Source organism: Heterodontus francisci, chromosome 41 (genome assembly GCF_036365525.1).
Source record: "Heterodontus francisci isolate sHetFra1 chromosome 41, sHetFra1.hap1, whole genome shotgun sequence".
In the NCBI taxonomy this organism is placed as follows: domain Eukaryota; kingdom Metazoa; phylum Chordata; class Chondrichthyes; order Heterodontiformes; family Heterodontidae; genus Heterodontus; species Heterodontus francisci.
In genome coordinates this window covers 7,862,744-7,888,931 of record NC_090411.1, presented here as the reverse complement: position 1 = coordinate 7,888,931, position 26,188 = coordinate 7,862,744, and the positions used below count along the sequence as shown (strand labels likewise).

The 26,188-nt window shown below is 49.5% G+C and overlaps 1 long non-coding RNA gene, 2 other non-coding genes and 4 pseudogenes across 3 annotated transcripts; 4 read left to right on the top strand and 3 right to left on the bottom strand.

The window, feature by feature from the left end:
- The first annotated feature begins 600 nt into the window (after window positions 1–600).
- LOC137353599 (uncharacterized) lies at window positions 601–1,447 on the top strand. The gene is made up of 3 exons (XR_010969856.1): window positions 601–715; window positions 855–916; window positions 1,009–1,447. It is a non-coding gene; the product is annotated as an uncharacterized lncRNA (long non-coding RNA).
- Window positions 1,448–3,900: 2,453 nt separating this feature from the next.
- Window positions 3,901–4,883, top strand: LOC137353340 (U3 small nucleolar RNA-associated protein NOL7-like; annotated as a pseudogene).
- A 598-nt stretch (window positions 4,884–5,481) lies between these two features.
- Window positions 5,482–5,645, top strand: LOC137353997 (U1 spliceosomal RNA). Its single transcript, XR_010970147.1, has one exon. It is a non-coding gene; the product is annotated as a U1 spliceosomal RNA (small nuclear RNA).
- Window positions 5,646–6,996: 1,351 nt separating this feature from the next.
- LOC137354841 (U2 spliceosomal RNA) lies at window positions 6,997–7,123 on the top strand (annotated as a pseudogene).
- A 1,596-nt stretch (window positions 7,124–8,719) lies between these two features.
- LOC137354840 (U2 spliceosomal RNA) lies at window positions 8,720–8,846 on the bottom strand (annotated as a pseudogene).
- A 1,353-nt stretch (window positions 8,847–10,199) lies between these two features.
- LOC137353884 (U1 spliceosomal RNA) lies at window positions 10,200–10,363 on the bottom strand. Its single transcript, XR_010970036.1, has one exon. It is a non-coding gene; the product is annotated as a U1 spliceosomal RNA (small nuclear RNA).
- Window positions 10,364–15,748: 5,385 nt separating this feature from the next.
- On the bottom strand, window positions 15,749–17,720 carry LOC137353339 (U3 small nucleolar RNA-associated protein NOL7-like; annotated as a pseudogene).
- Between the last annotated feature and the right edge of the window lie 8,468 nt (window positions 17,721–26,188).

The following is a 26,188-nucleotide window of genomic DNA, read 5'->3' as shown; positions in this document are numbered from 1 at the left end:
ACTATGTAATACCAATGTACATTGCATTTAAAATGAAATGGCAAGAATTGTGAAGTATTTCATCTTTTCCTGCATCAAAAAAATCTCATCTTCCGAACTGGGAACATTGAACTGTTTGGTAAAGAATTTTCGCATATTTTTATGAATATGCTGTATTGTTGGAGAAAAAAGTTGGCTCCCGTGTCAGGAACGGTTCCTTTCTATGATTCTCCTCCTTGTTCTCCAATATATCCATCCACACACTCTCCATGGCGAGGACAAGGAAATTGGGGGAGTGACGAGGACGTCGGGGTCGAGCGAGGCTGTGTGCCTCTTTACAACCTGCTTCATCGTGACTATTCACTCCAAACCGCAAAGATAAATTCAATGTTCAGGAACGTGTTTGGTGACTGCACAACCCCTACTTGACATACTATTGGCACATGCGCAAATGAAGCCTCACTGGCTGAGACCTCCTCCCCAATGGCCACTTCCTCCTGCCTCCCCAGCTACTTCCTCCCATGGCCACTTCCTCGCCCCCCCACCACCCGCCTCCTCCACCACCCACCCCACCAGCCGCCTCCTCCCACAGCTGCTTCCTCCTCTTTCTTTTCATATAAAAGATGCCTTTGAGACGACAATCCTTCCTGGTGTCTGAAACTCAAGGACAGCATTCAAGCAACGAAGGCAGTGCAGGAGAAGACACAGAAGGATAACCTTAGCCTGCAGTATCATGGTAAATACTGGAGACATGAGTGCTGCAGATTGACAGTGACAAGCTGCTTGGTCTAAATTTTGAACCATGCTTTATTGTTGCTTTAAATGGTTTTAATCTAATTTGCCAAGTGTGACATAATTTGGTATTAAATTTGCAGTGTTACTGAAGAGGAGCCCAGATTCAACCTCGATTTTTGGTTGGAATAAGCACCAGCAGGGGGTAAGTGAGATTTTCCACTTTCCATTGATATCTGCTGAGAAGCAGGACTGGATATGAGAACAATTCTTAATTGTCTTTGGTTTTTCTTCCAGGGGAAGTGTGGGAGAGAGGTCCAGTGTAGAACAGCGCATGAAATAGGATCAATGCACAGAGCAACCGTTTCATTCTCTGAAATTTGTCACCATCTGAAAATGAAACTTGCATTTTATGAATGAAGTGGACATTGGGATGCTTCTTCTCTAGCCCAGCAACTATACAAATGCCAAAAGATTCTGGTGAATTCTCAGACTTTGCGTTCTTCACATGGACAATAAACTAGTGGATTTCATTCGCCGCATGGCGCTCCACAGGAACAATCTCTTCGGTTCTGCAAACAAGAAACTCGGCCTGTTCCTTTTGCAAGAATTTTGGCAAAGCAAAATTCATCTACTCAAACAGAGCAGTGTTTCAAATGGTTTGACACAGCAATGGGGATGTTTAAATTCATGCTCTTGTGTTTGTCTTTACTTAATACTCCATTAAACTCAGAAATGCTGAAAATGTTGAGGTTACTCTGTTGATATTGCTCCCTACTTTTCAATTGCACTTGCAATATTCCAACTGTCTAGTGCCTGCTTTTGCGTACCCCTACAGGCAGTTGCAACACAGCACCACAAATCAGGACACCCACTCCGGAGAGTTCTGGAAGGTACCTCCAGAGTAGTCAAGGCACCAGAACTTTTACCTCAGCACCCTAATGGTCTGCTCAAAACCGTGATTCTCATGACAGCATTGGTTTCATTATGAGTGCTGGCCACAAGTTTGTTGGAGGGGAGACATTAGCCAGGTGTACAGCAGATGTCTCATCCTCCAGCATCCGTTCTCTGGTTTGACATGGTGACTGAAAGACATCATACTGTTTCCAGGATAACTGGCATTCACCACCGATGATGAGCTGGGCAGGGTTGTAGGCCAACTGTAGTGCAGTAGCTTCTACTGAGCAAATGGAGTCTCGGACTGGAATTTTACCTGCTCAAAACGGGCGTCCGAGGTGAAAAATGGCAGTCGATATCAGGTCCCCGACATTATTACTCCCAATCACCATTTGACATGGGTCGGACGGCGGGAGAGATTGAGGTGCTGATCGCTGTCCACTTTGCAGCAATTAAGGGCCAATTGACATAGTCTAGAATTCAATTGACAGCCATTTTACGTCAGCTGTCACATTTTGTGCCTGGCAAACGAGTCAAACGGGGAGTTGGGAACTCGGCAGCTTTGAAAGAGCGGCAACCAGTGTATCTGTGAAGGAGTTGGAGGTACTGTTTTTTTATTACACTTTGATAGATTTGTGTGCTGTTTTGAAGGTTGGGACTGTTTTTGCTGGTTCACCAGGGTTCACCTGAGTGATTGAAACTCCTGGTTGGGCCACAGCATCACTGATTTATTCTGTGTAGGAGAGGGGGGGTTCTGAGTGCCTGTCCTTGCAGCAGACTGCAAATACCTGTCCTCAGAACATCTTTGGGACACTGCAGCCATGGGAATTGTCCACTCTGGAGGCAGCTCACCTCTTGAGGAAGACTTCGCCACAAAGAGGGACAGGAGGGCAAATGTCCAGTGAAATCAGCAATCTGCTGGCCAAGTGCAGCCTGGTAATGGGGGAGGGGCAGAAGGTCACAGAGTGCGCCAGGAGCAACCACCTGTGAGGAAATGAGCCTACCCAGCAGGCAGGGTCTATTGCCCGCGATTGAGCCTTCTTCAAATGTCACAGCGCCAGTGCCGAAGACATCACCTGTCCCGAGAGACTGTCACATCCCTGAGATGCTGGCAGCAGAGGTCGCTTCCAACTGCGTGGGTGGCCATCCAACGGCAGCCCCACTGAAGCTAACAGTCACTCTGAACTTCTATGCATCAGGTCCTTCCTGGCCTCATCAGGAGTGTGCAATCATCAGCGCATCACTACATTGCTACATTACCACTACAGGTGGTAACTGATACCATATTCAGGCATGCCAACAGGTTCATCAGGTTCCAGACAGACTCCGCCAGTCAGGCTGAGAGCACCAGAGGATTCAGCACCGTCGCTGGGTTCCCCGTGGTCCAAGGAGTCATTGATTGCACACATGTGGCCATTCGAGCACCTACAGATCAATCAGGGCCTTCATTAATCGAAAGGGGTTTCATTCAATGAATGTGCAACTTGTCTGTGATCACTGTATATTGCAAGTGTGTGCTCGTTATCCTGGAAGCAGTCACGGTGCATTCATTCTCCAGAACTCCCAGGCGCCAGCACTATTCAGCACCCCTCCACCCAGCCCCCCCGAGTGCCTGCAAGGATGGATACTTGGTGACAGGGGATACCCGCTGACGACATGGCTGATGACACCAGTGAGGAACCCACAGAATGAAGCAGAGGAACGGTACAATGCAAGCCATGCGACCACCAGAGTCACGATTGAGCAGACCATGGGTCTTCTGAAAATGAGATTTAAGTATCTCAATCGCTCAGGTGGTGCCCTACAGTACTCGCCAGCAAGGGTATGTTGCATTGTTGTCGTCTGCTGTGCCTTACATAACCTGGTGCTGCAGTGGAGGGGGAGGGGGGGAAGAGGGGAAGAGACCCTGGAAGATGACGACGACGTTGTTCAGCACGAGGCATCCTCAGATGAGGATGTTGAAACAGCTGAGGATGAGGAGTAGGGGGCACAGCCACCTGAATAGCAGGGGGAGGGAACTGGAGGTTTGCAGGAGTTGAGTAGCTCTATTCCTTCTTCTAATATGCTGCTCCGCCAAACATCCTACTTGCTGCAGGTAAGCCTCTCAGAGCCAGTGAGGTTGCTGAAAGTCCTTTTAAATGGCTTTCAGCACCTTCTTCCGGCTCCAGCTCCGCCCCCGACACTCACCCTCCCACCCGTGCCCTTTTCTGTCATTGGTATTCTTTCAGGTTGTCCTGATGAGTGCAAGAAGAAAAGCTTCGACAAAATGTCTCTGTCTTCTTCAACCGTTTAATGTGGCTTCTCCTCACATCATTTACCGGCTATGTGGACAATGATCATACTGCAGAGAGTAAGATAGATTGCAAAGCCAGACTTAAACAAAGGGAGGTGGGTTTGCTCCCTTTGGGAAACCGGTGAAATATTTCAAGCAAAGGCAGTGAATGTGACAAGTGAGGAAGACTTGACGGCCAGAACTCGCTCCCTACGTCCCTATTGGTGTTGAGGTGCAAAACTTGAAAAGTGCTTTTTCGAAGGCATCAGATTGTGAACGGTGTTTGAAAGGAAGAGAAGCCAAGCATTTCCTTCCTTTGTTTGCAATGTCTACGTCTAGGGATTTCTTTCCGGAAAACGCCTCGCGGCCTGAAGGAGAATGGCATGGAAGTTGGTTCTGTGAAGAGTCAAGAGAGCCGGGAAATGTTGGCCGAGATCAGCCCAGAGGAAGAGGACGAAGCGCCGGAGGAGGTGACTTTCAGCAGCGCCCGGGAGGAAGCTGAAAAGAGCATGAAAGCGCCGCTGGAGAGCGTGAGGAGAGACAAAGCTTTGCTGAAGGAGAAAAGAAGAAGAAAGGAGCAATTATTCAAAGAGCAAAAGAAGCGCAAGTCGCTTCCAGATGGCATTCTTTAAGAGATTACTTCAGTCCGAGAAAAGAATGACCAGGCACCTGACTCAAGTAAAGAAGGTGATGATTGTAATTCTGTGCAGCAACCTGAGGAAGATAGTGGATTGAAGGAAGATGTTGAAGAATGTGTGGATACCAGATGGAAGGAGAGCTCCATGGCCATTCCATTAAAGGATCAAGGCCAAACAAAGCAGCAGGTTGAAAATGCCAGATTAATGATCGACTGTATGGCCCAGGCAGCAGGAGAGGCAGTGTCAATGAATACTTCTCACTTGCAAACAAGAAAGCTCAACAGAAAAAACCAGCAATGCAGTTTGTCAACAAATCCCGGGGAGCAGAGCTTAAACAAAAATCTGGAAAGTTTCGAAAGTTGTAGATTCAGCATCATGGTGTGACTGCAAGATGAGAGAATGGAACTAGTGAGAAAACTAAAATCTACACGGGCTCTTAAACAGATGAAATGGGAGGTTTCTTTGGCTGGAAGCAAACTCTGAATTTAGTACATTAATGCGAACCTTCAAGAGGAAGCTCTTTGTCATTTGTGCAGTTAATAGTCCATTGGTTTGAACCGTGTCTTTTGTTATTATACTCAAGGACAGCTGTTAAGATTTGTTTCTGTATAAAGAAGGAAGATTGCTTGAGACTGTTCTAATGTATATAATCTCGAATCTTTCTAAAATATTTAATGGACATGAAAAAAAAGCCTCGCGGCCTGAAGGAAGGCAGCTGAGGGAGGGGGAGGGTGCTGTTTTCCTATTAAGGGCATTATGCAAATAGAATTGCAGGCTCTGGATCCGTGCGGCATTTTGTCGGAAGGTGTAATGAATGATAGAGTGCAATATTTGCCAAGAACTGACATGTGCGAAGAGCAGCAGATTGTGAATGGAGTGTCAAGGTGATGTGTAAAAATGGAGTATTTGAGACCGTAAGAGGTGATGTGTGATGTCAGGTGGCAGTGTGTGAGAACATTTAGCATACTTACCTGGCAGGGGAGAGACCATGATCAAGAAGGTGGTTCTCCCAGGACGAGGCTAGCCCATTGCACTTCGGGTGTGCTGACGCCTGCGATGTCCCCAAATGCGGGATACTCGACTGCAAAATTTGTGGTAGTGGGGGACTGCGTTCGCGCTCTCCCCTGGTTTTACAATGCAAAGTTAGATCTTACAGTGCATCTTTCTTAATTGCTTTCATCGCTATCTTTTGTTGCTAATGTTATTTTCTAACTTCTCTTTTATTTCTTCGCCACACGCTCAGCATGTGGTGTCAGCATTTTTTCTCTCCATTGCTCCTCACAACCTGCTCATTCATCAGCTGCCACAGGCTCACGTTCTTACTCTACGTGCTGCCCCATTCCCCACTCCAACCCAGCGCCACGCCGCTCACCCGACCCATCTTACACTTTATCGCCACGTACAAAATGGACCCTGTCTGCACACACACCATCTTCAAACCTCTACATCAAGCTTGGCACAAAAAAACTTACACAACCTCCCCCTGCCCACTTTTCTGTGCCGCGGTATCAAGCTCTGCCTGCAACCCAACTACGCAAACACCAAGTCTCACTACCTGCTCACCTTCTATCTGGTCCCCATCTTGCCAGGGGTGGGTCTGGTCTGCCCACATTGCCCCAGAATGCTCCATCCACTTCCACTCTGCCCTACCACCTATCCCTCCTGGAAAGGTTTCTGCACAAACACCTTTCACCACCAATCCAGGCCTCGCTGACGTACAGCAAGGTACTGAGGACACAGGCGTGATACACTCGGACTTTTGTCTTCCGTGTCAGTGCGCCATTTTCTCTTGGCCAGTCTCGACATAGCAGTGGAACCCTTTCCCATGCGCTTGTTGATTTCTGCATCGAGAGCTTACTGGTGATAGTTGAGCCTAGGTAGGTGAACTCTTGAACCACTTCCAGAACGTGGTCGCCGATATTCATGGACGGAGCATTTCTGATGTCCTGTCCCATGTTGTTCGTTTTCTTGAGGCTGATGGTTAGGCCAAATTCGTTGCAGGCAGCCACAAACCTGTCAATGAGACTCTGCAGACAATCTTCAGTGTGAGATGTTCATGCAGCATCGTCAGACTGAGGACTTTCCGTACTTCACTTTTAGACGGGCAAGGTTGAACAACCTGCCACCTGAGCTTGTGTGGAGGAAAATTCTTGAACTCGTGTGAGAGCAGCAGGGAGAAGAAAATCCCAAACAGTGTAGGTGCGAGAACACAGCCCTGTTTCACGCCACTCAGAATAGGAAAGGGGTCTGATGAGGCGCCGCTATGCTGAATCGTGCCTTTCATATTGTCATGGAATGAGGTGATGATACTTAGCAGCTTTGGTGGACATCCGATCTTTTCGAGTAGTCTGAAGAGACCACGTTTGCTGACGAGGTCAAAGGCTATGGTGAGATCAATAAAAGCAACGTAGAGGGGCATCTGTTGTTCGCGGCATTTCTCCTGTAGCTGACGAAGGGAGAACAGCATGTCAATGGTCGATCTCTATGCTCGAAAGCCACACTGTGCCTCAGGATTTTTGGAGCAAGGAGATGGAATCGGAGCTTGCCCCGTCCACTCCACGCATCGACCTGGTACTGCAGTATCTCTGGGAACGGTGCACCTCCCTTTCCACCGCTGCTGGACCTGCTGGAAGTATACGAGAGTATGCTCCTGGCCGGCAGCATGTCAGAATCCATGAGAAAAGGCATCATCACCCTCATTTACAAGCAGAAGGGGGAGAGGGCAGAAATCAGAAATTGGCGGCCCATCTCACTGCTTAATGTTGATTACAAGATTCTGTCCAAAGTCATAGCCAGTCGAGTCAAGTCTGCTCTGGAGCTGGTGATTCACCCCGATCAGACCTGTACTGTACCCGGCAGGAAGATCTCGGATAGTCTCGCGCTACTCAGGGATACGATCGCCTACGTACGGGACAGGAGGGCGGACACCTGCCTCATCAGCCTGGACCAGGAGAAGGCTTTTGACAGGATATCGCACACCTACATGATGGACGTGCTTTCCAAAATGGGGTTTGGGGAGGGAATCTGCAATTGGATCCAACTGCTCTACACAAACATCAGTAGCGCAGTCTCAATCAACGGGTGGGAATCAGAAAGTTTCCCGATCAAATCTGGAGTCAGACAGGGCTGTCCTCTGTCCCCGGTCTTGTTTGTTTGCTGTATTGAACCCTTTGCTGAGTCTATTAGGAAGGATGCGAGCATAAGAGGGGTGACAATCCCAGGCAGCAGAGGCACTCAGGTCAAAACCTCCCTGTACATGGATGACGTCGCCGTCTTCTGCTCGGATCCGCTGTCCGTGCGCAGACTGATGAGCATCTGCGACCAGTTCGAACTGGCCTCGGGAGCCAAAGTCAACCACGGCATGAGCGAGGCCATGTTCTTTGGCAACTGGGCTGACCGATCCTTTGTCCCTTTCACCGTCAGGTCAGATTACCTGAAGGTGCTGGGGATATGGTTCGGAAGGGCCGGGGCGTGCACCAAAACATGGGAGGAGCGAGTAGCCAAGGTACGACAAAAGTTGGGCATGTGGGGGCAGCGATCTCTCTCCATTGTGGGTAAGAACCTGGTCATCAGGTGCGAGGCGCTCACGTTGTTGCTCTACGTGGCGCAGGTCTGGCCCATACCCCACTCCTGCGCCGTGGCAGTCACCCGAGCCATTTTCCGCTTCGTCTGGGGATCTAAAATGGACCGGGTCCGGAGGGACACGATGTTCAAATCTCTGGACAAGGGCGGGAAAAATGTACCCAACGTGGCCCTCATCCTGATGACCACCTTCGTGTGCGGCTGCATCAAGCTATGTGTCGATCCCCAGTACGCAAACTCCAAGTGTCACTACGTGCTGAGGTTCTATCTGTCCCCGGTGTTGCGAAGGATGGGCCTGGTCACATTGGGCTGGTTGTGGTTTATTTCCTTGTACTGCGGCTCCCTTTGTGCTGGCTGCAGCTTAAATTGGTTCGTAGGTTTGCGCAGAGTTTTATTGTTTGCACGCTGTGTGTGTAAGTTTTGTGTGCGTAAATAGATGAATGTGGCGGAGTAATGGGTTGTTTGATTGTTGAGTGTATGTTTTAGCTTTCAAGCATTTGAAGGGTATGCATGATCTTATGGATTTAGCCGTTTGTGAGTAGCTGTTTAAACTGTGCCAGCTTTGACGGGATGGTTGTCCGTGGTTTTGTATTTTGAAGTGTAGCAGCAGCGGTGGAAAGGGAGGTGCACCGTTCCCAGAGATACTGCAGTACCAGGTCGATGCGTGGAGTGGACGGGGCAAGCTCCGATTCCATCTCCTTGCTCCAAAAATCCTGAGGCACAGTGTGGCTTTCGAGCATAGAGATCGACCATTGACATGCTGTTCTCCCTTCGTCAGCTACAGGAGAAATGCCGCGAACAACAGATGCCCCTCTACGTTGCTTTTATTGATCTCACCATAGCCTTTGACCTCGTCAGCAAACGTGGTCTCTTCAGACTACTCGAAAAGATCGGATGTCCACCAAAGCTGCTAAGTATCATCACCTCATTCCATGACAATATGAAAGGCACGATTCAGCATAGCGGCGCCTCATCAGACCCCTTTCCTATTCTGAGTGGCGTGAAACAGGGCTGTGTTCTCGCACCTACACTGTTTGGGATTTTCTTCTCCCTGCTGCTCTCACACGAGTTCAAGAATTTTCCTCCACACAAGCTCAGGTGGCAGGTTGTTCAACCTTGCCCGTCTAAAAGTGAAGTACGGAAAGTCCTCAGTCTGACGATGCTGCATGAACATCTCACACTGAAGATTGTCTGCAGAGTCTCATCGACAGGTTTGTGGCTGCCTGCAACGAATTTGGCCTAACCATCAGCCTCAAGAAAATGAACATCATGGGACAGGACATCAGAAATGCTCCGTCCATGAATATCGGCGACCACGTTCTGGAAGTGGTTCAAGAGTTCACCTACCAAGGCTCAAATATCACCAGTAAGCTCTCGATGCAGAAATCAACAAGCGCATGGGAAAGGGTTCCACTGCTATGTCGAGACTGGCCAAGAGAAAATGGCGCACTGACACGGAAGACAAAAGTCCGAGTGTATCACGCCTGTGTCCTCAGTACCTTGCTGTACGTCAGCGAGGCCTGGATTGGTGGTGAAAGGTGTTTTTGTGCAGAAACCTTTCCAGGAGGGATAGGTGGTAGGGCAGAGTGGAAGTGGATGGAGCATTCTGGGGCAATGTGGGCAGACCAGACCCACCCCTGGCAAGATGGGGACCAGATAGAAGGTGAGCAGGTAGTGAGACTTGGTGTTTGCGTAGTTGGGTTGCAGGCAGAGCTTGATACCGCGGCACAGAAAAGTGGGCAGGGGGAGGTTGTGTAAGTTTTTTTGTGCCAAGCTTGATGTAGAGGTTTGAAGATGGTGTGTGTGCAGACAGGGTCCATTTTGTACGTGGCGATAAAGTGTAAGATGGGTCGGGTGAGCGGCGTGGCGCTGGGTTGGAGTGGGGAATGGGGCAGCACGTAGAGTAAGAACGTGAGCCTGTGGCAGCTGATGAATGAGCAGGTTGTGAGGAGCAATGGAGAGAAAAAATGCTGACACCACATGCTGAGCGTGTGGCGAAGAAATAAAAGAGAAGTTAGAAAATAACATTAGCAACAAAAGATAGCGATGAAAGCAATTAAGAAAGATGCACTGTAAGATCTAACTTTGCATTGTAAAACCAGGGGAGAGCGCGAACGCAGTCCCCCACTACCACAAATTTTGCAGTCGAGTATCCCGCATTTGGGGACATCGCAGGCGTCAGCACACCCGAAGTGCAATGGGCTAGCCTCGTCCTGGGAGAACCACCTTCTTGATCATGGTCTCTCCCCTGCCAGGTAAGTATGCTAAATGTTCTCACACACTGCCACCTGACATCACACACCACCTCTTACGGTCTCAAATACTCCATTTTTACACATCACCTTGACACTCCATTCACAATCTGCTGCTCTTCGCACATGTCAGTTCTTGGCAAATATTGCACTCTATCATTCATTACACCTTCCGACAAAATGCCGCACGGATCCAGAGCCTGCAATTCTATTTGCATAATGCCCTTAATAGGAAAACAGCACCCTCCCCCTCCCTCAGCTGCCTTCCTTCAGGCCGCGAGGCTTTTTTTTCATGTCCATTAAATATTTTAGAAAGATTCGAGATTATATACATTAGAACAGTCTCAAGCAATCTTCCTTCTTTATACAGAAACAAATCTTAACAGCTGTCCTTGAGTATAATAACAAAAGACACGGTTCAAACCAATGGACTATTAACTGCACAAATGACAAAGAGCTTCCTCTTGAAGGTTAGCATTAATGTACTAAATTCAGAGTTTACTTCCAGCCAAAGAAACCTCCCATTTCATCTGTTTAAGAGCCCGTGTAGATTTTAGTTTTCTCACGAGCTCCATTCTCTCATCTTGCAGTCACACCATGATGCTGAATCTTCTTTTGGGCCTCCTTATCTCGAGAGACAATGGATATGCGCCTGGAGGTGGTCAGTGGTTTGTGAAGCAGCGCCTGGAGTGGCTATAAAGGCCAATTCTGGAGTGACAGGCTCTTCCACAGGTGCTGCAGAGAAATTTGTTTGTTGGGGCTGTTGCACAGTTGGCTCTCCCCTTGCGCCTCTGTCTTTTTTCCTGCCAACTACTAAGTCTCTTCGACTCGCCACAATTTAGCCCTGTCTTTATGGCTGCCCGCCAGCTCTGGCGAATGCTGGCAACTGACTCCCACGACTTGTGATCAATGTCACACGATTTCATGTCGCGTTTGCAGACGTCTTTATAACGGAGACATGGACGGCCGGTGGGTCTGATACCAGTGGCGAGCTCGCTGTACAATGTGTCTTTGGGGATCCTGCCATCTTCCATGCGGCTCACATGGCCAAGCCATCTCAAGCGCCGCTGACTCAGTAGTGTGTATAAGCTGGGGATGTTGGCCGCTTCAAGGACTTCTGTGTTGGAGATATAGTCCTGCCACCTGATGCCAAGTATTCTCCGAAGGCAGGGAAGATGGAATGAATTGAGACGTCGCTCTTGGCTGGCATACGTTGTCCAGGCCTCGCTGCCGTAGAGCAAGGTACTGAGGACACAGGCCTGATACACTCGGACTTTTGTGTTCCGTGTCAGTGCGCCATTTTCCCACACTCTCTTGGCCAGTCTGAACATAGCAGTGGAAGCCTTACCCATGCGCTTGTTGATTTCTGCATCTAGAGACAGGTTACTGGTGATAGTTGAGCCTAGGTAGGTGAACTCTTGAACCACTTCCAGAGCGTGGTCGCCAATATTGATGGATGGAGCATTTCTGACATCCTGCCCCATGATGTTCGTTTTCTTGAGGCTGATGGTTAGGCCAAATTCATTGCAGGCAGACGCAAACCTGTCGATGAGACTCTGCAGGCATTCTTCAGTGTGAGATGTTAAAGCAGCATCGTCAGCAAAGAGGAGTTCTCTGATGAGGACTTTCCGTACTTTGGACTTCGCTCTTAGACGGGCAAGGTTGAACAACCTGCCCCCTGATCTTGTGTGGAGGAAAATTCCTTCTTCAGAGGATTTGAACGCATGTGAAAGCAGCAGGGAGAAGAAAATCCCAAAAAGTGTGGGTGCGAGAACACAGCCCTGTTTCACACCACTCAGGATAGGAAAGGGCTCTGATGAGGAGCCACCATGTTGAATTGTGCCTTTCATATTGTCATGGAATGAGGTGATGATACTTAGTAGCTTTGGTGGACATCCGATCTTTTCTAGTAGTCTGAAGAGACCACGTCTGCTGACGAGGTCAAAGGCTTTGGTGAGATCAATGAAAGCAATGTAGAGGGGCATCTGTTGTTCACGGCATTTCTCCTGTATCTGACGAAGGGAGAACAGCATGTCAATAGTCGATCTCTCTGCACGAAAGCCACACTGTGCCTCAGGGTAGACGCGCTCGGCCAGCTTCTGGAGCCTGTTCAGAGCGACTCGAGCAAAGACTTTCCCCACTATGCTGAGCAGGGAGATTCCACGGTAGTTGTTGCAGTCACCGCGGTCACCTTTGTTTTTATAGAGGGTGATGATGTTGGCATCGCGCATGTCCTGGGGTACTGCTCCCTCGTCCCAGCACAGGCATAGCAGTTCATGTAGTGCTGAGAGTATAGCAGGCTTGGCACTCTTGATTATTTCAGGGGTAATGCTGTCCTTCCCAGGGGCTTTTCCGCTGGCTAGGGAATCAATGGCATCACTGAGTTCCGATTTGGTTGGCTGTATGTCCAGCTCATCCATGACTGGTAGAGGCTGGGCTGCATTGAGGGCAGTCTCAGTGACAGCATTCTCCCTGGAGTACAGTTCTAGGTAGTGCTCAACCCAGCGGTCCATCTGTTTGCGTTTGTCAGTGATTATGTCCCCCGATTTAGATTTGAGGGGGGTGATCTTCTTGATGGTTGGCCCAAGAGCTCTCTTCATGCCATCATACATTCCTCTGATGTTTCCGGTGTCTGAGGCCAGCTGAATATGACTGCATAGGTGTTGCCAGTAGTCGTTTGCGCAACGCCTAGCTGTTCTTTGTGCAGTACTTCTGGCTGCTTTAAGTGCTGCGGATGTTAAATCGCTGGGGGCTTTCTTGTAGTTCAAAAGTGCAATGCGCTTAGCGGCTATGACAGGTTCCAGCTCTTCATTATGAGATTGAAACCAGTCTGCATTTCTCTTCGCACTTTTGCCGTAGGTGGTCAAAGCTGACTCATAGATGGCGTCTCTGATGTGGGCCCACTTGGTCTCAGCATCCCCTGTGGGAGTGTTTTGAAGGGCTGTTACAAGTGAATTTAGAAATTTTTGTAACAGCTGTGGGTGAGAAATTCTGCTCGTGTTGATGCGCGGGTGGCCCTTCTGCTTGGAATGATGCAACTTCTTTGGTCTGAGTCTAACCTTGCTGCACACCAGGGAGTGGTCGGTGTCGCAGTCCGCACTGTGGAAGCTGCGTGTGATTTGAACACTGTTTAAGGCGGCTCGCCTTGTGACAATGAGGTCTAGCTGGTGCCAACGACGTGATCTTGGGTGCCTCCATGAAACCTGGTGACAGGGTTTAGTGTGAAAGAACGAGTTGGTGATGCAGAGGTTATGATAGGTACACAACTCAAGCAGTCTCTGCCCGTTCTCATTCATCTTTCCAACGCCATAGCGCCCAAGGCAGGAGGGCCATGAGTCATGGTCGGCCCCAACCCTGGCATTAAAGTCCCCCAGCAGGAATAGGTGTTCGGTGTTGGGGATGCTGCTAATGATGTTATGGAGTTGTTCATAGAACTGGTCTTTAGCTTCAGGTGCGGAACAGAGTGTTGGAGCATAGATGCTGAATAGGTGTACTGGACCAGAGGTGGTGAGCAGTCGGATGGACAGTATGCGTTCCGAGCCATTTGAGGGAGGCTCTATCATGCTGAGCAAGGAGTTTCTGATGGCGAAGCCCACTCCATGCTGTCTTGGTTCTTCAGGATCCCTGCCCTGCCAGAAGAAGGTGTAGTCTTGCTCTGCTAGAGAGCCACTCGCGGGGAGGCGAGTCTCCTGAAGTGCTGCAATGTCCACATTGAGTCTACTGAGCTCGTTGTTAATGATGGCGGTCTTCCGAGAATCGTTGATTTGTGTAAGGTCTTCCGACAGGCCAGGACACATAGTTCTGACGTTCCAGCTTGCAAAGCGAAGGGCTGGTACCTTCTTTCCTTTTTTCATGTTGTTTGGTGCGGTGTATCAGTCCACCTTTCGGGCAATGACCCTGAGCTCCAAGCACCCATTGAAGCAGGCAGACTGTGGCGGGACAGAACCTTATTGACCGGGGGCTGCCCGGTTTGAGGCGGGCGGTAGCTGTCCAGTGAGGTGCAATGACCTCTCCCACCGACAAAGGCAACCCGTGGCGCCCAGTTTCTATGCCAATTTATCTGGACTTATAACCCGTAACTGCTGCCTTCCGTGTTGTTTCAGTCACTGTGAGGCAACTATGGAGTGACCTCTCCATGGCGCATGCCTGGGCAAATTTATGGAGGTTGAGAGTTGCCCAGTCGTCAAAACCCCCCTCTCGGCCTTTCTGGTGGGGTCCAAAGGAGTGCAGGACACGACGTTTGGCACCAGTATGGCTGCAGGAACTGCCGGAAACATGCCAAAGGTGACACATGACCGCCTACGGGGTTCCACTCCGGATTTTCTGTTAGGGTTTACTCCCTTAGCCTTGGACTCTCCCGAGACGCCCACAAGGCAGTGGGGTTGTTGGGGCCCCTACACAGGTGTAGGATGGTGCCGGTGGGAGGAGGGGATGCAAGGGGGAGGGGTAGAGGGAGGGGGTGGGGGGGGTGCAGGGGAAGGGGGTGCGGGGTGAAGATGGTGCGAGGGGGGGGCGGGCTGGGACGGGGTTGTGAGGGGGTGAGCTGAGAGGGTGGAGCAGGGAAGGGGACGGGGGTGGGGGGGGTGGAAGGGGGGTAAAGGGGGGGGGAGGGGGGGGTGGAATCTGGTGCAGGTAATAAGCCATTTCCTCAGTGCCCACCATCGACGTCCGGAAAGCTCATCCACGTCCTTCGGGAGGTGAAGCATCATTTGGCAGACTTAGAGGTGATTACATTTGCGAGTCGAAGAGACTTAGTAGTTGGCAGGAAAAAAGACAGAGGCGCAAGGGGAGAGCCAACTGTGCAACAGCCCCAACAAACAAATTTCTCTGCAGCACCTGTGGAAGAGCCTGTCACTCCAGAATTGGCCTTTATAGCCACTCCAGGCGCTGCTTCACAAACCACTGACCACCTCCAGGCGCGTATCCATTGTCTCTCGAGATAAGGAGGCCCAAAAGAAAGAACATTTGCTAAGGGTTTTTTTTTTGCAGTGGTTTAAATAAAGGCATGCAGCATTGCCGACAGTGCGCTGCAGATGCTCTCCGAGCCATCTCCCGCGGGCGCTTTGAAGTTGCGGCCGGGGGGGCCGTTCGTGGATGTTTTGGGTGTTCGGGGCACCTTTTCACAGGACTTCTCTCGGGTCCCGCAGCTCCTTCTTCACCTCAATGGACTTACCGCATGCCGTGGCTGCAGACACTCTGGACTGTGAAGACAGCAGGATCGGAGATTAAAGTATCGGCAGCTGTTCTCGTCAGTTTCATCCGGATCAATTTCATTGAGAAAACAAAGAGCAGGTGTGGCTGGGGGAGGGCAGTGGGCCCAGGTAACATACACTAAACTAACTGTTAACTTTTAGATAGGGCTAAAATGAACTGATTTAAAGAGCCAGATGCTGAATCTACAACTTTCGAAACTTTCCAGATTTTTGTTGAAGTTCTGCTCCCCAGGATTTGTTGACAAACTGCATTGCTGGTTTTTTCTGTTGAGCTTTCTTGTTTGCAAGTGAGAAGTATTCATTGACACTGCCTCTCCTGCTGCCTGGGCCATACAGTCGATCATTAATCTGGCATTTTCAACCTGCTGCTTTGTTTGGCCTTGATCCTTTAATGGAATGGCCATGGAGCTCTCCTTCCATCTGGTATCCACACATTCTTCAACATCTTCCTTCAATCCACTATCTTCCTCAGGTTGCTGCACAGAATTACAATCATCACCTTCTTTACTTGAGTCAGGTGCCTGGTCATTCTTTTCTCGGACTGAAGTAATCTCTTAAAGAATGCCATCTGGAAGCGACTTGCACTTCTTTTGCTCTTTGAATAATTGCTCCTTTCTTCTTCTTTTCTCCTTCAGCAAAGCTTTGTCTCTCCTCACGCTCTCCAGCGGCGCTTTCATGCTCTTTTCAGCTTCCTCCCGGGCGCTGCTGAAAGTCACCTCCTCCGGCGCTTCGTCCTCTTCCTCTGGGCTGATCTCGGCCAACATTTCCCGGCTCTCTTGACTCTTCACAGAACCAACTTCCATGCCATTCTCCTTCAGGCCGCGAGGCGTTTTCCGGAAAGAAATCCCTAGACGTAGACATTGCAAACAAAGGAAGGAAATGCTTGGCTTCTCTTCCTTTCAAACACCGTTCACAATCTGATGCCTTCGAAAAAGCACTTTTCAAGTTTTGCACCTCAACACCAATAGGGACGTAGGGAGCGAGTTCTGGCCGTCAAGTCTTCCTCACTTGTCACATTCGCTGCCTTTGCTTGAAATATTTCACCGGTTTCCCAAAGGGAGCAAACCCACCTCCCTTTGTTTAACTCTGGCTTTGCAATCTATCTTACTCTCTGCAGTATGATCATTGTCCACACAGCTGGTAAATAATGTGAGGAGAAGCCACATTAAAAGGTTGAAGAAGACAGAGACATTTTGTCGAAGCTTTTCTTCTTGCACTCATCAGGACAACCTGAAAGAATACCAGTGTAAGGGAAGCAACAAATTAATACAGTATAAGAAGAGACTGCTGATCGGTTGGCAAGTGGACTCTGATTGGTAGAGGCGTTGACAGTTTTATGGTGACTGACAGTTAACTGCCAAGCTTTGTTTGAAATTTGTGTGGCGCATTTGCATGTACTGGAAGCTACATATATTAATACACAGGGCCCTGTTCTTTGCAGACAGAAAGAACATGTATACACACTGCGCCTATTTCAGGTAAACAAAATATGTGACAGCCATTTGCTGCTTCATTCCTCAGGCAATGCCTTGACCAATCAGAGTCAAGATGCCTGCTTTAAATTTCAAACAAAGCTTGGCAGTTAACTGTCAGTCACCATAAACTGGTGCATTCTCCATGGCAACGCCTCTACCGATCACAGTCCACTTGCCAACCAATCAGCACTCTCTGCTCATACAGTATAAACTTGTTGCTTCCCTTATGCTTGCGAGTTGTCCTGATGAGTGCAAGATGAAAAGCTTTGACAAAGTTTCTCTGTTTTCAGCAATATTCAGGTTGTAGACACGCATGGGAAATAACCCGCACCAACAGAACAGGCGACAGAGCCAACGTGTTGCTGTCCATTGCTGCATCCAGGAGGTGACTGAGGCCAGAATTTTACTTGTCCCGGTGGGTCCACGTTCCTGGAGGCAGAAGCAGGTGCCAAGGTTGCTCCCGCTCCGCGCTCAGCTGCCACGGCGATCGAGCGCTAAGTGACCAATTAGTGGCTCGGCAGTGTATTTATGACAGAAAAGGGCACGGGTGGGAGGGTGAGTGTCGGGGGCGGAGCTGGAGCCGGAAGAAGGTGCTGAAAGCCATTTAAAAGGGCTTTCAGCAACCTCACTGGCTCTGAGAGGCTTACCTGCAGCAAGTAGGATGTTTGGAGGAACAGCATATTAGAAGAAGGAATAGAGCTGCCTGAGGGTGAAAGGAGTGCAACAGGAATGAAAGGGGCCACCCCTCCAGTAAACATGAATATACCAGAGACAGACCAGAACCCGCTTGTGGCAATGGCAGAGAGATGCCACCGCATGGCACCTAGGTTCTCTGAAGACTCCCTGCATGTCCTCCTCCAGGGGGCTGAGGCAAGGCAGGAGGTCCTCTTCCCATCAGACGGAAGGAGGAGGCCTCCCCAAGTCACCAAGAAGGCGTGGCTGGAGGTAGCGGAGGGGGTCAGCAGCCGCGGAGTAGTGAGGACACGGCTCCAGTGCCGCAAGCGGGTCAATGACTTCTGTGCTCTGCCAGGGTAAGGGGCATTCCGCAGTCATCGCAGCTTTTAACTGATACGGGAGGATCACTGGGTGCTGATGCTTCAAAGTCAAAGCCATCCATCTTCAGTGATTGGCTGCATCACTGCCTTGGGCCATATACTGGGCACATCTGAGATACCCAATGATGCAGAGGTGTGCCATCCATGCACCTCAATGGCATTGGTTCCAGATGTAGCATGCAGCACGAGGGGTGAGTGGGTGCTCTTTCAAGTCAAGGGACTGAACTAATTGCCAAGTGTCTCCACAGGAGAAGAGGGCCCGGACCGATGGCGGGGTGACCAACCCAACATCCCTCTGAGGTCAGCAGGGAGGCCAAATCGAGGTTTAAGAGGGCACAGGAGCAACAGCAGAATGCATATGGGGACTCCTCTCCGGGCGCTCCTGATACATTCCGAAGCTCTTTGCCCCCTCTGCCAGTGACGACATCACCTTATAATCCCAGGGTGTCTGAGGGTGGTCCTGAGACTGCTCAGGGTCACCTCAACAGGCCGGGGCCCTCACGACCTCGGGCAGGCAGAGGACACCCGCCAAAGTCATCCAAAGCCACAGGGCAGCCTGAACAGCCACCTGCCTCTGCCGTGACTGGCTGCGAGGGGTCGTCCACATGTGTGAGCACTCGCAAACGTTTCAAACTATCAGAACGGCGGTGTCACTGGTACAATTTGTAAATATTTATTTGCTGTTATACTTCATGGAAAATTGTTACATTTTTCACTTGGCATTTTCATCTGTCATAAGTCGACGCTGATGTTTTAGGCCATCTTGTTCTGCATGAGACGGAGACTTGGGGAGGTGGTGTATTCGGGCCTTGTGGTGTTTGAGGGAAAGGCAGGCCATTGCAGCTGAGATTTCCACCAGCAGGTGAGTGCTTCTGTGCTTCCAGCTGATGAGAATGCCTCATTTCACACGGACATGTCAGTCACTGGGTGATGAGCCTCCGTTCAGGAAAAACTCCTGAGTATTAGAGCCTCCTGGGACTCCCTTGTACTCAACTCCTGCAAACCTCCAGCTCCCTCCCCCTGCTATTCAGGTGGCTGTGCCCCCTCCTCCTCATCCTCAGCCGTTTCAACATCCTCTTCTGAGGATGCCTCGCGCTGAACAACGTCGTCGTCATCTTCCAGCGTCTCTTCCCCTCTTCCCCCCGCTCCCCCTCCACTGCAGCACCAGGTTATGTAAGGCACAGCAGACGACAACAATGCAACATACCCTTGCTGGCGAGTACTGTAGGGCACCACCTGTGCGATTGAGATACTTAAATCTCATTTTCAGAAGACCCATGGTCTGCTCAATCGTGACTCTGGTGGTCGCATGGCTTGCATTGTACCGTTCCTCTGCTTCATTCTGTGGGTTCCTCACTGGTGTCATCAGCCATGTCGTCAGCGGGTATCCCCTGTCACCAAGTATCCATCCTTGCAGGCACTCGGGGGGGCTGGGTGGAGGGGTGCTGAATAGTGCTGGCGCCTGGGAGTTCTGGAGAATGAATGCACCGTGACTGCTTCCAGGATAACGAGCACACACTTGCAATATACAGTGATCACAGACAAGTTGCACATTCATTGAATGAAACCCCTTTCGATTAATGAAGGCCCTGATTGATCTGTAGGTGCTCGAATGGCCACATGTGTGCAATCAATGACTCCTTGGACCACGGGGAACCCAGCGACGGTGCTGAATCCTCTGGTGCTCTCAGCCTGACTGGCGGAGTCTGTCTGGAACCTGATGAACCTGTTGGCATGCCTGAATATGGTATCAGTTACCACCTGTAGTGGTAATGTAGCAATGTAGTGATGCGCTGATGATTGCACACTCCTGATGAGGCCAGGAAGGACCTGATGCATAGAAGTTCAGAGCGACTGTTAGCTTCAGTGGGGCTGACGTTGGATGGCCACCCACGCAGTTGGAAGCGACCTCTGCTGCCAGCATCTCAGGGATATGCCAGTCTCTCGGGACAGGTGCAGTTTTGGGAACTGGTGCTCTGACATTTGAAGAAGGCTCAATCGCGGGCAATAGACCCTGCCTGCTGGGTAGGCTCATTTCCTCACAGGTGGTTGCTCCTGGCGCACTCTGTGACCTTCTGCCCCTCCCCCATTACCAGGCTGCACTTGGCCAGCAGGTTGCTGATTACACTGGACATTTGCCCTCCTGTCCCTCTTTGTGGCGTAGTCTTCCTCAAGAGGTGAGCTGCCTCCAGAGTGGACAATTCCCATGGCTGCAGTGTCCCAAAGATGTTCTGAGGACAGGTATTTGCAGTCTGCTGCAAGGACAGGCACTCAGAACCCCCCCTCTCCTACACAGAATAAATCAGTGATGCTGTGGCCCTACCAGGAGTTTCAATCACTCAGGTGAACCCTGGTGAACCAGCAAAAACAGTCCCAACCTTCAAAACAGCACACAAATCTATCAGAGTGAAATAAAAAAACAGTACCTCCAACTCCTTCACAGATGCACTGGTTGCTGCTCTTTCAAAGCTGCCGAGTTCCCAACTCCCCGTTTGACTCGTTTGCCAGGCACAAAATGTGACAGCTGACGTAAAATGGCTGTCAATTGAATTCTAGACTATCTCAATTGGCCCTTAATTGCTGCAAAGTGGACAGCGATCAGCACCTCAATCTCTCCCACCGTCCGACCCATGTCAAATGGTGATTGGGAGTAATAATGTCGGGGACCCGATATCGACTGCCATTTTTCGCCTCGGACGCCCGTTTTGAGCAGGTAAAATTCCAGTCCGAGACTCCATTTGCCCAGTAGAAGCTACTGCACTACAGTTGGCCTACAACCCTGCCCAGCTGATCATAGGTGGTGAATGCCAGTTATCCTGGAAACATTATGATGTCTTTCAGTCACAATGTCAAACCAGAGAACGGATGCTGGAGGATGAGACATCTGCTGTACACCTGGCTAATGTCTCCCCTCCAACAATAGTGGGAATGGAAGTTAAGGCAGTTGTATGTTCCTCCTGCAGAATGTGGGAGGTAAGGGTCGCCAAGAGTGTCCCTGCTGACTGCATCTGCGGGAAGTGCACCCAACTCCAGCTCCTCGAGAACCGCGTTAGGGAACTGGAGCTGGATGAACTTCGGATCATTCGGGAGGCGGAGGGTGTTATTGAGAGGAGTGAAAGGGAGGTAGTCACACCTCAAGTAAAAGAAGTAGGTAGATGGGTTACCGTCAGGGGAAGGAGAGGGAACCAGCAGGCAGTGCAGGGATCCCCTGTGGCCGTTTCCCTCAACAACAGGTATATCGTTTTGGATACTGTTGGGGGGGGACTTACCAGGGGTAAGCAATGGGGTACAGGTCTCTGGCACAGAGTCTGTCCCTGTTACTCAGAAGGGAAGGGGGAAGAGGAGCAGAGCATTAGTCATTGGGGATTCCATAGTTAGGGGAACAGATAGGAGGTTCTGTGGGAACGAGAGAGACTCACGGTTGGTGTGTTGCCTCCCAGGTGCCAGGGTTCGTGATGTCTCGGATCGTGTTTTTGGGATCCTTAAGGGGGAGGGGGAGCAGCCCCAAGTCGTGGTCCACATAGACACCAACGACATAGGTAGGAAGAGAGATGGGGATTTAAGGCTGAAATTCAGGGAGCTAGGGTGGAAGCTTAGAGCGAGAACAAACAGAGTTGTTATCTCTGGGTTGTTGCCCGTGCCATGTGCTAGCGAAGCGAGGAATAGGGAGAGAGAGGAGTTGAACACGTGGCTGCAGGGATGGTGTAGCAGGGAGGGTTTTGGTTTCCAGGATAATTGGGGCTCTTTCTGGGGTAGGTGACACCTCTACAAACAGGATGGTCTTCACCTGAACCAGAGGGGTACCAATATCCTGGGGGGGTGGGATTTGCTAGTGCTCTTCGGGGGGGTTTAAACTAATTCAGCAGGGGAATGGGAACCTAAATTGTAGTTCCAGTGTACAGGATGTTGAGAGTAGTGAGGTCAGGGATAAGGTTACAAGGACGCAAGAGGGCACTGGCAAGCAAGAACTTGGTTTAAAGTGTGTCTACTTCAACGCCAGGAGCATCCGGAATAAGGTGGGTGAGCTTGCAGCATGGGTTGGTACCTGGGATCTCGATGTTGTGGCCATTTCGGAGACATGGGTAGGGCAGGGGCAGGAATGGATGTTGCAGGTTCCGGGATTTAGATGTTTCAGTAAGAACAGAGAAGATGGTAAAAGAGGGGGGGGTGTGGCATTGTTAATCAAGGAGAGTATTACGGCGGCAGAAAGGACGTTGAGGACTCGTCTACTGAGGTGGTATGGGCCGAGGTTAGAAACAGGAGAGGAGAGGTCACCCTGTTGGGAGTTTTCTATAGACCTCCGAATAGTTCCAGCGATGTAGAGGAAAGGATAGCGAAGATGATTCTCGACAGGGGCGAGAGTAACAGGGTAGTTGTTATGGGGGACTTTAACTTTCCAAATATTGACTGGAAATACTATAGTTCGAGTACTTTAGATGGGTCAGTTTTTGTCCAGTGTGTGCAGGAGGGTTTTCTGACACAGTATGTAGACAGGCCAACCAGGGGCGATGCCACATTGGATTTGGTACTAGGTAATGAACCCGGCCAGGTGTTAGATTTAGATGTAGGTGAGCACTTTGGCGATAGTGATCACAATTCGGTTAGGTTTACCTTAGCGATAGGCAGGGACAGGTATGTACCGCAGGGCAAGAATTATAGCCGGGGAAAAGGAAATTATGATGCGATTAGGCAAGATTTAGGATGCGTAGGATGGGGAAGGAAACTGCAGGGGATGGGCACAATCGAAATGTGGAGCTTATTCAAGGAGCAGCTACTGCGTGTCCTTGATAAGTATGTACCTGTCAGGCAGGGAGGAAGTTGTCGAGCGAGGGAGCCGTGGTTTACTAAAGAAGTTGAAGCACTTGTCAAGAGGAAGAAGAAGGCTTATGTTAGGATGAGACATGAAGGCTCAGTTAGGGCGCTTGAGAGTTACAAGCTAGCCAGGAAGGATCTAAAGGGAGAGCTAAGAAGAGCAAGGAGAGATCACGAGAAGTCATTGGCGGATAGGATCAAGGAAAACCCTAAGGCTTTCTATAGGTATATCAGGAATAAAAGAATGACTAGAGTTAGATTAGGGCCAATCAAGGATAGAAGTGGCAAGTTGTGTGTGGAATCAGAGGAGATAGGGGAAGCGTTAAATGAATATTTTTCGTCAGTATTTACAGTAGAGAAAGAAAATGTTGTCGAGGAGAATACTGAGATTCAGACTACTAGGCTAGATGGGATTGAGGTTCATAAGGAGGAGGTGTTGCAATTTTGCAAAGTGTGAAAATAGATAAGTCCCCTGGGCCAGATGGGATTTATCCTAGGATTCTCTGGGAAGCCAGAGAGGAGATTGCAGAGCCTTTGTCCTTGATCTTTATGTCGTCATTGTCGACAGGAATAGTGCCGGAAGACTGGAGGATAGCAAATGTTGTCCCCTTGTTCAAGAAGGGGAGTAGAGACAGCCCTGGTAATTATAGACCTGTGAGCCTTACTTCGGTTGTGGGTAAAATGTTGGAAAAGGTTATAAGAGACAGGATTTATAATCATTTTGAAAAGAATAAGTTCATTAGCGATAGTCAGCACGGTTTTGTGACGGGTAGGTCGTGCCTCACAAACCTTATTGAGTTTTTCGAGAAGGTGACCAAACAGGTGGATGAGGGTAAAGCCGTGGATGTGGTGTATATGGATTTCAGTAAGGCGTTTGATAAGGTTCCCCATGGTAGGCTATTGCAGAAAATACGGAAGTATGGGGTTGAAGGTGATTTCGAGCTTTGGATCAGAAATTGGCGAGCTGAAAGAAGACAGAGGGTGGTGGTTGATGGCAAATGTTCATCCTGGAGTTTAGTTACTAGTGGTGTACCGCAAGGATCTGTTTTGGGGCCACTGCTGTTTGACATTTTTATAAATTACCTGGAAGAGGGTGTAGAAGGGTGGGTTAGCAAATTTGCGGATGACACTAAGGTCGGTGGAGTTGTGGATAGTGCCGAAGGATGTTGTAGGGTACAGAGGGACATAGATAGGCTGTAGAGCTGGGCTGAGAGATGGCAAATGGAGTTTAATGCGGAAAAGTGCGAGGTGATTCACTTTGGAAGGAGTAACAGGAATGCAGAGTACTGGGCGAATGGGAAGATTCTTGGTAGTGTAGATGAACAGAGAGATCTTGGTGTCCAGGTGCATAAATCCCTGAAGGTTGCTACCCAGGTTAATAGGGCTGTTAAGAAGGCATATGGTATGTTAGCTTTTATTAGTAGGGGGATCGAGTTTCGGAGCCACGAGGTCATGCTGCAGCTGTACAAAACTCTGGTGAGACCGCACCTGGAGTATTGCGTGCAGTTCTGGTCACCGCATTATAGGAAGGATGTGGAAGCTATGGAAAGGATGCAGAGGAGATTTACTATGATATTGCCTGGTATGGAGGGAAGGCCTTACGAGGAAAGGCTGAGGGACTTGAGGTTGTTTTCGTTGGAGAGAAGGAGGAGGAGAGGTGACTTAATAGAGACATATAAGATAATCAGAGGGTTAGATAGGGTGGATAGTGAGCGTCTTTTTCCTCGGATGGTGATGGCAAACACGAGGGGACATAGCTTTAAGTTGAGGGGTGATAGATATAGGACAGATGTCAGAGGTAGTTTCTTTACTCAGAGAGTAGTAGGGGCGTGGAACGCCCTGCCTGCAACAGTAGTAGACTCGCCAACTTTAAGGGCATTTAAGTGGTCATTGGATAGACATATGGATGAAAATGGAATAGTGTAGGTCAGATGGTTTCACAGGTCGGCGCAACATCGAGGGCCGAAGTGCCTGTACTGCGCTGTAATGTTCTAATGTTCTAAAATGTTCTAAAGCCATCAGGTCCTGGTTTATTAGGTTTAATAGTTTTCCCGGTCCCCTTTCCTTGGTGATTGTTTGTTTCAAGTTTCTCCCTCCCTTTCACCTCTTGATTATCAAGTATCTTTGGGAAGTCTTCTACAGTGATGACGGTGCAAAATACCTGTTTAACGCTTCTGCCAGTTCCTTGTTTTCCATTATTAATTCCCCAGATTCACTCTCTGGAGGACCATCACTTGTTTTAGTTACTCTTTCCTTTATAAATACTTGTAGAAACTTAGTATCTGGTTTTGTTTTCCTCGCTAGCTTTCGCTTCTATTGTAATTTCACCCTCACCATTTTTTTAATCATCCTTTGCTGGTTCTTATCTGTCCAAACTTCTGACTTGCCACTAATCTTTGCAGAATTGTGCAGTGTTTCTTCCAATTTGATACTATCCTTAACTTCCTTATTTAGCCACAATGAGGCATCCTTCTCAGTCTTTCTCACTGGGATAAATCTTTGAGAGTTATTAAATATCTCCTTAAAAGTCTGCCACTGCATCTCGACTGGGTGATACAAGAATGTTGAAGGGCTGAAAACAAAATCGTCTTCACTAACGTGCGTTGCTTTTACTGTGTGAATGAAGTGTGCCAGCATGTACCGATCTTGGCTCCTTCCATTATATCATTGGTCTTTCAGAACTGCCAATGTATGGAGTAACATCATTGCTATGCCAGTATCACTCATGTGCATCTCCACGGATGTAGTAATATGGACAATAGCTCAGTAGTCTGCTGCCAGTAATGTTGGACACAAAAGTGTTGCAGATGCAGACTGCTGCACAACAGGTGAACGAGGGTGCTGTGTGGCATGCAGAGCCCACAGTGGTTCCTATAGCATGAAGAACCCTGCTGTGCATTCCTAGCTCACTGCTCGCCCTGCATGCGGTGCCTGGATGCTCTCTGTCCTCCCTTGTGCCTTTCCTGCTGTAAGTCCTTAGCATCCTCATCATCTGAGGATGAGTCCTGCTCATGTCTCTGCTCATCCTGCAAGCCCTTCCCCCTATTGAGTGTGTAGTTGTGCAGAGCACAGCAGACAGCAACAATGCAAGCTACCCTTTCCAGCTTGTACTGCAGGGCACCACCCGATCTATCCAGGCAGCGGAATCACATTTTCAGCATGCCGATCGCCTGCTCAGTGATGGCTCTTGTCGCTCTGTGGCTGGCGTTGTATCTCTCTTCTGCAGTGGTGGAGTTTTTTATTGGTGTCAGGGGCCATGTATGCAAGGCGGAGCCCTTGTC